The sequence below is a fragment of the Panicum hallii genome, chromosome 4 (genome assembly GCF_002211085.1).
Source record: "Panicum hallii strain FIL2 chromosome 4, PHallii_v3.1, whole genome shotgun sequence".
Taxonomy (NCBI): domain Eukaryota; kingdom Viridiplantae; phylum Streptophyta; class Magnoliopsida; order Poales; family Poaceae; genus Panicum; species Panicum hallii.
This window is the reverse complement of record NC_038045.1, coordinates 45,266,931-45,278,534: the sequence shown is the minus strand read 5'-3', so window position 1 is coordinate 45,278,534 and position 11,604 is coordinate 45,266,931. Positions and strand designations below refer to the sequence as shown.

The following is an 11,604-nucleotide window of genomic DNA, read 5'->3' as shown; positions in this document are numbered from 1 at the left end:
CCTTCCCCTTGTTCGGGTGACCCCCCCACCTCGGCTGATGGTCGTGGTGGGAGCTTTCCGGCATCGGTTTCTGTTCGTTTCTGGCCGTGGTTTGAAATCGGCGGGGTCCACGAGTGGGGGCGCAGAGGAGTGAAGTCGTGAAGGGAGTAACTGCTTGGCGTACCCGGTGTTTTGCCTCCGGGGTCATTAATACCCCTTGACAAACCTTGGGAAACTGTTTGGAGTAATAAATGGAACGTGTTGGAAAATCTTTCTACTACTTTGGAGTTTAAACGCAAAGTTTATATCGATGTCTAATTCTTTTACTCTCCTTTTGCCAACTAATTCTTTTCTTGAGAAATAAAAAAATTAGATGAACATCATGGTTGCCACTTGCCACTGGAGAGGTGCGTCTATCAATTTCTCACCAGGCGGTACAGTTGTTCTCCTGGGCAACTCAAGATGAGCGTGTGTTGTACACAAAAGTTGGCATTTTCTTTTGGGTTCATCTTATCCGTGGCACGAGCACATGTTCTGTCTCGCGGGCTTTCCCTCCAGTCGTATTCAACCAGCAAGCCACCAGACAAGTTGAGCCAAGATTTGGCATTGTCCAAATTTTAGCATCCAAATAGTTGTCACAAAAATGTTCTAATTTCATAATACAACACCTAATTATGAACTGAACTTTTCACTTGGTACTAGAGCAATGTCAATGTAGGGGGGGCATTTCGTAGCATTTTTGTTATCTTCTATTTATTCAATTTAATTAGTATTTAAGGTTGTTCAAATGCCTAAACAATCAAAATAAATATTTTGTATGGCGAATGTGATGTCAACAGCTTGTCCAGATTCGCTCCGAATTGGCTCCCTTCGTCGTGATTCATCATGAGGTATATGGTAGCATTTTCCAATAAAATCACTACAAAAGTAGTGACTATGTTGGAGACTTGGAGTCATCAAGTGGTAGACCGGAGTTCTTAGGCTATTACAACTCCTTGGAGTGGACAGAAAGAAGGATTAGGCAACCTAGTCTGTAGGAGATAGGAGGACGTCTGGCACCAACAAAGACAAGAGTACGTTGGTTGACTTCAAAGGAGAAGTTGGGACAGGCAGGGTGGCCGTCGGGCTAGGGTTAGACACCGGCACAACGATGTGGTAATTAATAGCACCAAGGAGGGGAGACGGGTGGAGGCAAACGGTGCATCTTATTGGAACTCTATAAGTGATTTTATAAACCTTTTGTTGTTTAACATTAGTGTTATTGAAGATGGGTGGCTCAGATGAAGTTGGAGAGCAAATCAACCAATCATTTCTAGTAAATGTGGAACTTAACCATTTGATTACAAAGGATAGATGGGCGATTAACCGACAGTTTAAATCCCAAACATGAAATACATTTTTTTCTCTCAACTGTGAGAATGTTATGGATTCCATTTGAACCGCCATGTTGCTTAGAATAAACAAACAAAATGAGATCAAATATGAGTATATTTTATTTTAAAAAAAACATTTTTAATGCATCTATTTCAATAATGTTAATATAGTTCAAGATTTTCGATTTATTATCTCATTGTGTAGATATAATATTTCAACATTCCGCAAAAAAAATATGAAGTAGTTTTTCAAAAATATTAATATGTTTTCCAAAATTTTGAATCAAAGACTTTTAAAATTTTGAAATAATCCATCAAATTCTAGATAATGAAATAGATTTTGCAAAATGTCCAACAATTTGAGAACTAGCTCAATATTTGTGTGACAAATGTTGAACTAGGTTTTGCATATGGTGAAATAGTATTATATAAATGTTAAGCTAGGTAGGATTAAAAAATATTTAATTAATGTTTATAATGTTTGAATTGGATATATTGGCCTAAGCAAGTAAAAAGTAGGCCACACTCTCTCTTTCTTGTGTATGAAAACTAAAAAGGAAATGAAAAATGAGGCTAAGATAATAAGAGTTCTCTTGAGGTGGAATTTACTCTTTGCAGAGAAAATACATGAGAGTTCTTATTTCTAAGCATGAAAAGTCCGTATATACTACCCTGTCCAACCGAGGTTTTGTATACGCCATACGTGTGCTGAAACTACAAAGGGATCAACGATTGGCGGGATGATGCTGGCGATGGGCACCGGTAGGCGGGTAGATGCTTAGCGCATTTGGAATTTTAGATGCAATTTTCCAAGCCTCATGGTAGAGGCAAGAAATCTTGGGTGGTGAGTTGAGTGGAACAGGGAGGCGTGCTACATGCTTTCATGCATGACTCTATTGATTGAAGAGAGCTGATGGGTTACCGATTGCAAAAATTGTAAGCAAAGCGATGGGCAGTCAAATGGCTCAATAGATTGTTCAGTACTCTTTGTGCTATATCTTTGTGAACAAGCGCCGATTCGGAAAAGCAGCCGCTACAGACCTGAATCTGCATGTCTGACGATGCATGATTCTGCAGGTTGCCTGTTCTCTGAATGCCGGCAATAGCTTAACACAACGTTTGGATTCGGGGCAGCGCCGAGGTGATCATGTTGCATGTGAATGGTAGCAGCTCCTCACCACAGGAAAGCCGACAATAATTAAGTCTTGCTGAAGTATATCTTTTGGAATAATAGTGCCAAAAGAAGAAGCTAAAATTATTTTATTATTCACATGCCATTTATTCAGAAGTCCTTTACACAGTACAACCACCAGGTCCTCCATAATAGAACATATCATCAAGAAATGGACTAACTTGGTAGCATTGCTTATGGGATACCCAAGAGTTAAGGCCAGCGGGCCATGGAGCAGGTTTGTAACCTTGGCCATGTATTTTACATCTCGAACAGATACTGAACTTTTACCAGGCCATTGCGCATTGCCCATCGGAGGACTAGCGTTTCCAGTATAAAATTGTGTGAAACCACCCTAAAGAATAAGATTTGCATGGTCTGATAAACCGCCAAACAAACTCTTTGGCCAGAATCCGACTGGCCTAAGATTATTATTATTATTATTATTATTCACAAAGTATAGCCACCAATCGCCATCATCTTTGTTCTACATGATGATTACAAAAACTAGGTAAATATATATCTTGCTGCCCATCAAGTTTTTTCCAACATAATTAAGCCTCACTGAAAGAGCATGCTGATTCTATATATGGAACTATTAATTACCGATTAAAATTTTGACATTACTTTACATGAATTTTAATTCATGCCATACCTTGTTCACATGTTACAAACAATGTAGAAGTGCAACTCCACAAATTCAATGAAGCACGAGCTACGGTGCATTTAGAACTAAAATATCATTATATATAGAAACATTAATACGAATATGAAATATTTGATACTTGTGCATCAATACCTTTGACTACTTACCTTAAATATTTTGATTGTGATCTTAAGCTGGCCATTATTTGGCTCTAAAATATCTCCTGGAGTGATAGGTGCATTGTTCACTGGCACAGATCCGTTGCATGCCAAGTCATAGCATCCAGTAGATCCATGGCTATCAGCCTGTTTTGAGCAAAACAAGTAAATTCGAAGTTCACATATAAAAATTGCAGCATAGTTAAGTAAGCAAAATGAAAAGATGAACAGCCAATTGTACCGTCCATGCTGTGAAAAAATGAGTTTTGCTGTCACCATATACAGATGGGCATACCTGGACAGAATAATAAACACAGAATTTAGCATCATGCTATAAATTAATTACATCTGCACAGGCGGCCTGAAACTTACCATCCATCCAGCGAGCACAGCGTTAAATTCAGGGGAATTGTCATGTGCCACTGATATTTTTGATGAGCTTAGCTGGCCATTTCTGTTCAAATCTGGGAATCTATACTCATCAAATGTTGCCATACCACCGGTAAGCACAGATTTTTTATCTGTGTTTGAACAATATTCAGCAACCTGTCGAAATAACATAAGTGCAATAGTAAATAAAATAGTTCAAGAGTGTTTGCTTATTATATGTACAAGTAAGAAACTCTGACACCGTGCCACTTATCTATAAATGACTTACAAATTAATTAACATGCATATAGGATATATGTAACCAAAACTCAATAAGTCCTTTATCGCCAAAAAAATTGAATATGTACTTATTTGTCATATGTGATAATGTTAAAGTTCACCGAGATTGTTTCAGTAAAAAACAGTTTAGTGTGATTTATTAAAGCAATGGCTTGGCACTTGCAAGTGCAATTATATATGTTACCAAATCTTCATCAAGTCACCGCACCCAAACTGGCTTTGAATCAGTCGTTCTAAAGGTAATAGAAGATCTCACGACATGTTATTCGCATGCATTGGCAGATCTTGGTCATACAAAGTTAGCTTCAAATAAAAAACATGGGTCTTAATACACTGCACACGAGCATTTCTTGGTGCCCAGCACCTGATTTCCGTGGCCTTTGGACCGCGATGAGATGGACCACGTGTTTCTTCCTCCTCCTGATGGTCTCTTCTTCTTCGAGCTCCCTCTCGTGCCAACCGAGACCCTAGCCCGCCGGGCTATCCCCCTCTCCATGACCTCCCCCCGCCCTAGCCTCGTCCAACTGCCGTCCCCCACTGCACCAGCCAGTGACGACGCCACTACCACTTTGCCTCACCACTAGCTCCTGCACCCACCAGTCCACCACCACGGTCTGGCCGGCCTGCCGCCACCTTCCTTCCCTCTAAGCTCAGTAATGGAGATAAGCTTGTCCAAGCCCAAACCCCCAACTCCCCAATCCCGAACCTCGCCAAGACCTTGCTAGATGCAAAGAAGGAGCTCGCTAGTCCTTGGATTGATGAGAGGAGGTAGAAGCAAATTTTAGGTTTTGAGGGGGCAAAGAAACGCTCAGGTGTATTTTATTAGCATTCCCGAAAATCGAATAGGTCAGTGGGCTAAAGCTAGGAAAACATAGCCTAGTGTTTTTCAGCTGCCCCCGGGGCGATTGTGCCACCATAAGTTGATTAGATCAGTGATAAATCGCATAGAAATAGAAACAACCTAGACAATTATAATTTTTTAATTTCTACGATGAATGTATAAACATTTCTGAATACAATTTTAGTGACTTACATGGGCTATGGATTCAGGCTCGATGACAGCATTTCTGAGCAGCGAGCTATTATTATATAGAGAGATTTCATTCTCTTTCTATAGCAATATACTCTAATAGGGTGGTAGCTAATTATATAAATATGCATTTGTGAGATTCTTTTTTTGTTTGTTAACGTCATGGTATTCATGTTTTTTAGCTTAGGGACAAGAAATGAAGAAATGTAGTATCTCGATGGTGAAACATTGTCAGAAGATCAATCCAAAATCATGTAGTATTAATTATTTTTTAGAAATAGCCAACCTCAACATCTCTTCAGATATACTATAACATTATCATCAGAAATATCCAAAATCTTGTAGCATTAATGCACTCTTAAAAAATAGCCAAACCCAAAATCTTACGCTATATACTAACATTGTCACCAGATCAGTCCAAGTCTTCTAAATCGGGTAGTATTAATGTAGGTTTTGAGAAATAGCCAGCCTTAAAATCTCTTGGAATATTATTAACGTTTTTTTAGGAGAAGATATTATTAAGAGGCATCCCAAAATCCCTTAGCATTAATTAACTCTTGAAATGGCCAGATGTAAAATGTTACAGGATATATTAAAATTGTAACCAGATCAGTCCAAAATCCTTAAGTATTAATGCATACTTTAAAATATACCCAACTTCCAAATCTCGTGGAAAAAACTATTCTAAAAATAGCGAGCTTAAAGAATTTTATTGGATTCATTGCGTTAACATCAAAATCTTGCAAAAATATTATGCATCAATTAATAATGATAATATGCATATTCATTTAATGAGAAAATAAGTCACAATTATTTGGATTCCAAAGTGACCAGTGAACCTGTACTGTGTTTCGGAAAAAGTGACCAGTGAACCTGACGATGAAAAACAGCCTACCTCACTTTATCGATTGCCAGCTTAGGAAGAGCCATAACATTCGCAAATAAAATGATATATTCCTGCCAGCAGCCTAGTCCTATTAGATGAGAGAGAGAGTCATGATTTCTATATTGGAACAAGTATTTATGTACTACTATGTGCATTGCATAGTTTTAATCTGGTGAATTGATGGTGATTAGAAGGCACAGTGTTATATTGACGTTGGTAATATTAGCAATACTAATTGTTGGAGGGAGGCATGACATGGGCTCAAAGGCCCGGCCCCCTTTGACACGCATGATTGAAAAACTGAAGGAATAGAAAAATGATAGAAACATGATATGAATGCATGTGCAAAATAGAGAATTAGTGGTTTAATTTGGGGGATGGTGCTGGAATGGGCATTTGGATGAGCAGTAGGAAGAACAGAGGAAAGCAATAGTATGTGTAAAGTAGATTAGAGAGACAACCGTGTCTTATCCTAAAAACCAGTAGCCCCAATTTGGATATAAAGTTTTTTTCCAGAGTTTTGGAGAAATGCAATGTTTTTTTTAAAATGCTGTAGTTTTGAAACCTACAAGGTGTTTGGATGTAACAAATCTAGTAATTTTCAAAATCATGGTATTGCTGAAACTGTAGTCATTTTTTAAAAAAAGTTTTGTAAACTCCACTCTAGGCTATAATATCTTTTTTGGGTGGTTTGGGGGATGGTGGCGAGACAAGCTGATTTGGCTACGATATGGGAAGATTCTCCTTGATTAAAACGGATCTGGCTGACAATCAGTGGGCTAGGATTGGTAATGCAATTCATATGTGTGAAGAAAGTTGTTAACTGCTCTAGAGTTCCATTTTTATGATAAATTTCTTGTCCAATTTTCAAATTCATATTCATACTTGTCCTTTGTTCGTATTTTTTTTATTCTTGTATGGTGCCTAAGCATGTGTTTAATTTAGAGATGAGGTGGGATGAAATAGTTCCGTCTTTTTTGGATGGGATCATCCTACTTCGTGTTTGGTTAACTGGGATAAGTCCATCCTAGTTTTATAGCTTTTGATACAAGGGATCGAGAGGATGAGATGGATGATATTTTAACACCGTTAGACACATCAATCAGAAGACCCACGTGTCATCTACGGGACCCACGTGTCATCTTCTATACGTGTAATTTCTAAGTTTTTTTCATGGATCCTTATCTTCTTCGCCTCGTCCTGCCATGTGGACCATGACCCCCGCCCCGTCTTCTCCCTTTCCATGCCTACCCCGCTCAAGCCAGCCCGCCATGGCCTCCTAGCTCCCTAACGGCACCTGCGGAACTCACTCCCGACCTTCCTGCTGTTGCGAGTTCGGTCATGGAGCGGTGGCATCCGAGCTCGAGCCCCCCCCCCCCCCCTAAGAGCTCACTCGTGACAGTAGCAAAGCTCGCCCTCAATTTTGCACACCACTGCTAGGACGCGCCGTGAAGCATTGCCTGCACCATGGCCGCACAACACTCGCCCTTGCTCTCCCCGGCCGCTGTGAATCTCGCCTGTATGGTGGCCGCCTAGCACTCGCCCACGTTCTCCCTGGTTGTTGCAAGGTCGGTCGCCCCGGCCGTGGAGTTCACCCCCCCCCCCCCCGGCACGACGATCGTCCAGTGTTGGTGCTTAGTTATGTACGACACTTTTTCATACTATTTTAGTGGTGTTTTTTATTGCACTTAGCACCTGAAATAACCCATGCTCGCATATGTATTGTATTTTGAACTATGTAGCATATGCCTAGTGGCCTTGCTTGATTGTGTGTGAAGCCCCCAGACGACTAGTGGTAACTTATGGATCCACTTGCCACGCTTTTTGCTATTCGCGTTGTAGTCTTTTCTTCAGTCCATCAAGGATCAAGCTATTAGCACACTCGACTTGACCGTTATCCCGCGGGTGAGCCATCAAAACATACTTGACCTCGATGGCGCTTCTCTCACAGAATTCTCAGAACTCATATGAATGGAAGTTGGATCCGAGATCCATGATGATGGTGTTGGGGAAGCCGAACCGGTGCAAGATCTCGCAGATGAAGTTGACTACTCTGTCCGCGGATTGCTTTGTGATCACCTTGTACTCGATCCACTTTGTGAACTTGTCGATGGCTACCAACACATAAGTAAAACCTCCTAGCGCTGTTGTCAAAAGCCCAATCATGTCCAGGCCCCAGCATGTGAATGGCCATGAGGGTGGTATGGTTATAAGATTGTGCGCCGGGACAAGAGCTTGCTTGCTGAAGAACTGGCAATTGGTACACAAACGGACGAGGTCTTCGGTGTCTGCCAAGCCATTGGCTAGTAGAATCCTGATCTAGAAGCTTTCCCGACTAGTGTTCTTGATGCTGCATGGTTGCCGCAGGTTCCGTCGTGGATCTCCTGGAGGATGTCTTTGCCTACCCCGGTGGGGACGCACTTCATGAGTACTCCGGTCTTTAATCCATGCTTACTTGTCACCGACCAAGACATACCGTTTGTTCCGCCTTTTGATGCGTGCAGCCTTAGCGCTTTTCTTGTCAACACCGGGGGGTAGCTTGTGGTCCTTTATAAGGTCGATGAAGGGTACCCGCCAATCAACCTCGATCACCATGACCTCTCAACTAGTTTCTTGCAGAACTTGGTCGATGATCATTGGATCTAGTTTCTTGATGGATGGGTGACGTAGGTTGTGGACGAACTCCTGGGGGAACCTCTGCCCGGTCGAATCTCAGCTTCGAGAGTATGTCTGCTCCTACGTTGTTGTCTCAAACCACATGAATGATCTCTAAGCCCGAGAACTTGTTCTCCACTTTGCGTATCTCCATGACGTACGCATCCATGGTATCCTTGTTGATGTTCCACTGCTTGTTGACTTGTTGAACTACCAGCAAGGAGTCGCCGTATACAAGTAGCCGCTTAATGCCGAGAGAGATTGCCATGTTAGTCCGTGTAGTAGCGCCTCATACTCTCCCTCGTTGTTGGATACCTTGAAGAGGATCTAAAGGACATACTTGAGTTGCTCCCCTTTAGGTGATATGAACAGGACTCCTACCCCACCCACTTTGAGCTTGAGTGAACCGTCAAAGTACATGACCTAATGCTCGGGCATGTTGGCTGGAGCCGCAACTTGGTTCTTCTTCCACTCTGCCATGAAATCAACTAGTGCTTGCGACTTGATGGCTGTTCGTGGCTTGAGGTTAATGTTGAGAGCCCCCAATTCCACTGCCCACTTGGAGATGCGTCTAGTGGTGTCCCGATTGTGGAGTATATCCATCAATGGGAATTCAGTGATAACTGAGATCTTGTACTTGTCGAAATAGTGGCGCAGCTTCCTAGATGTGATGAGTATAGTGTAGAGGAGTTTCTGAATTGAAGGATAACGGACCTTTGATTCATAAAGGACTTCGCTGATGAAGTACACTGGCCTCTGCATGCCGAATGCATGGCCCTCCTCGGGACGCTCCGCCACGATCGCTGTACTGATGATGTGAGTAGTCGCGGCGATGTAGAGCAGCAGGTTCTCCCCTGGTCGTGGAGCTGTGAGGATGGGGGGTGTCTGTAGGTGATGCTTGAGATCCTCCAGAGCTTGCGCTGCCTCCTCTATCTACTAAAACTTGTCTTGCCGCTTCAGGAGTTTGAAGAAGGGTAGTCCCCGTTCCCCAAGTTGTGAGATGAATCTTTTTAATGCTACCATGCACCCTGTGAGTTTCTGGACATCTTTGATGGTTTGCGGAGATCCCATGTCTCTGATGGCAGTGATCTTCTCTGGATTAGCTTCAATTCCTCGGTGACTAACGATGAAACCGAGTAGTTTCCCTTGTGGTACGCCGAAGACGCACTTAGTCGGGTTGAGCTTCCACCAGAATCTGCGCAGGATGTTGAAGGTTTCTCGAGGTCGGAGATGAACTCATCGTGGGTTTTGGTCTTGATGACCACATCATCCACATAGGCTTGAACATTGCGGTGTAGTTGGTCGGCGAGGCATAGTTGGATGGCTCACTGATATGTGGCTCCTGTGTTCTTCAACCTGAAGGACATAGTCGTATAGGCATATACTCCAAACAGGGTGATGAACGCCATCTTGATCTGATCTTCTTCTTTAAGGGCAATCTGATGGTAGCCCGAGTAGCAATCAAGGAAGAAGAGCAGGACGCAGCTGGTTTTGGAGTCAATGACTTGGTCGATGCTTGGAAGTGCGAAGGGATCCTTCGGGCAGTGCCTATTGAGATCGGTGTAATCCACACACATCCTCCATTTATTGATATTCTTTTTCAAGACAAGTGCAGGGTTAGCCAGCCACTCTGGTTGAAAAACTTCTTTGATGAAACTAGCTGCGAGTAGTTTTGCTTACTCCTTCTTCATGGCCTCCCTCTTTTCTGGAGCAAACCAACGTAGTCATTGCTTCTTTGGGGTGGCCTTTGGGTTGACTTTTAGGCAGTGCTCAATCAACTCCTTGGGCACTCCTATCATATCTGCTACTTTCTATGCAAATATGTCTTGGTTAGCCCTAAAGAAGTCGATGAGCGGGCTTTCCTATTTATCGTGCAACCCTGCATCGATCAGGGCCGTCTTGGATGGATCGCCCTCCTGCAGTTGGATGGACTTGAGGCCAATATCGTTGGTGTTGGGTTTCACCGTGGACTGGCTCAGCTTGTTCTGTGGGGGTACATTTGAAATCGCCACCTTCGACTGCGAAAGCTGCTACGCGGCCGCGAAGACTTCAGATGAAGGTTCTGGCACGCATGTATTCAAGGCGTACTCAATTGCTTCTTGGTCACAGTCGTATGACTTCTTCAAGTCGCCACGGAAGGTCAGTACTCCTGTCTTGCCTGGCATCTTGAGAAGCAGATATACATAGAGGGGTATGGCCATGAATTTGGCCAAGGCGGGCCTACCGAGGATGGCATGGCACGATGACTCAAAGTTTGCCACCTCGAACTTGATGTACTCCATTTAGTAGTTCTCCTTCATCCCGAAAGTGACTGGTAGGGTCACCGAGCCGATCGGGGTAGTCGCGTTTCCTAGGACGACGTGTAGAATGGAGCTTTGCTGGGAGTGAGTATCTTAGAGATGTCCAGCCCTGTCTTCTTCGATGTACTCGCGTAGAGCAGGTTGAGACCGCTCCCACCATTGATGAGTACACGGGTAAGATGTGAGCCCGCCACCACGGGGTCTAAAACGAGCGAAAATTTCCCGGCTCGGAGAAGCTGGTCCACTGATCCTCTCTAGAGAAAGTAATTGCGACCTCGCTGTATCTCAAGGGCCGCTGCATGGACAGCTCAATAGAAAAGATTTTGCACAAGGTGAGCTTTTGCACGCATTTTGAGGGGAAGCCGCTGTCGCCACTGAAGATGACATTGACGATGTTCGCCAGGTGTTAGAAACCTTGGGGCCCCTACTTTTTCTCCTTGTCATCCTCCTTATCCTTCCCATCTGCATTCTGGTCGGGAGGAGGGGCCTTGAGGGACTTGCGGAGGCTGATGCACTAGAAGAGTGTATGCTTAGAGTTCACGTGCATCGAGCATTGTTTGCACAGGATCTTCTTGAATTGGTCCTGCTGGTTCCCTGACTTCTTGCCGTGTGGGTTGCGCTCAACAGTCGCGACCTTATTGCTTGTCTTGCGCTTTTGGGAGGATCCCGAGTAGTCCCGCTAGCCTTTGTCAGGGCATTTGTCATTGTTGCGCTTGGGGAAGCGCTCGTTCTCCTCG

At 43.3% G+C, this 11,604-nt stretch overlaps 1 pseudogene; it reads right to left on the bottom strand.

The window, feature by feature from the left end:
* Positions 1 to 2,645: 2,645 nt before the first annotated feature.
* Positions 2,646 to 9,329, bottom strand: LOC112890540 (annotated as a pseudogene).
* Between the last annotated feature and the right edge of the window lie 2,275 nt (positions 9,330 to 11,604).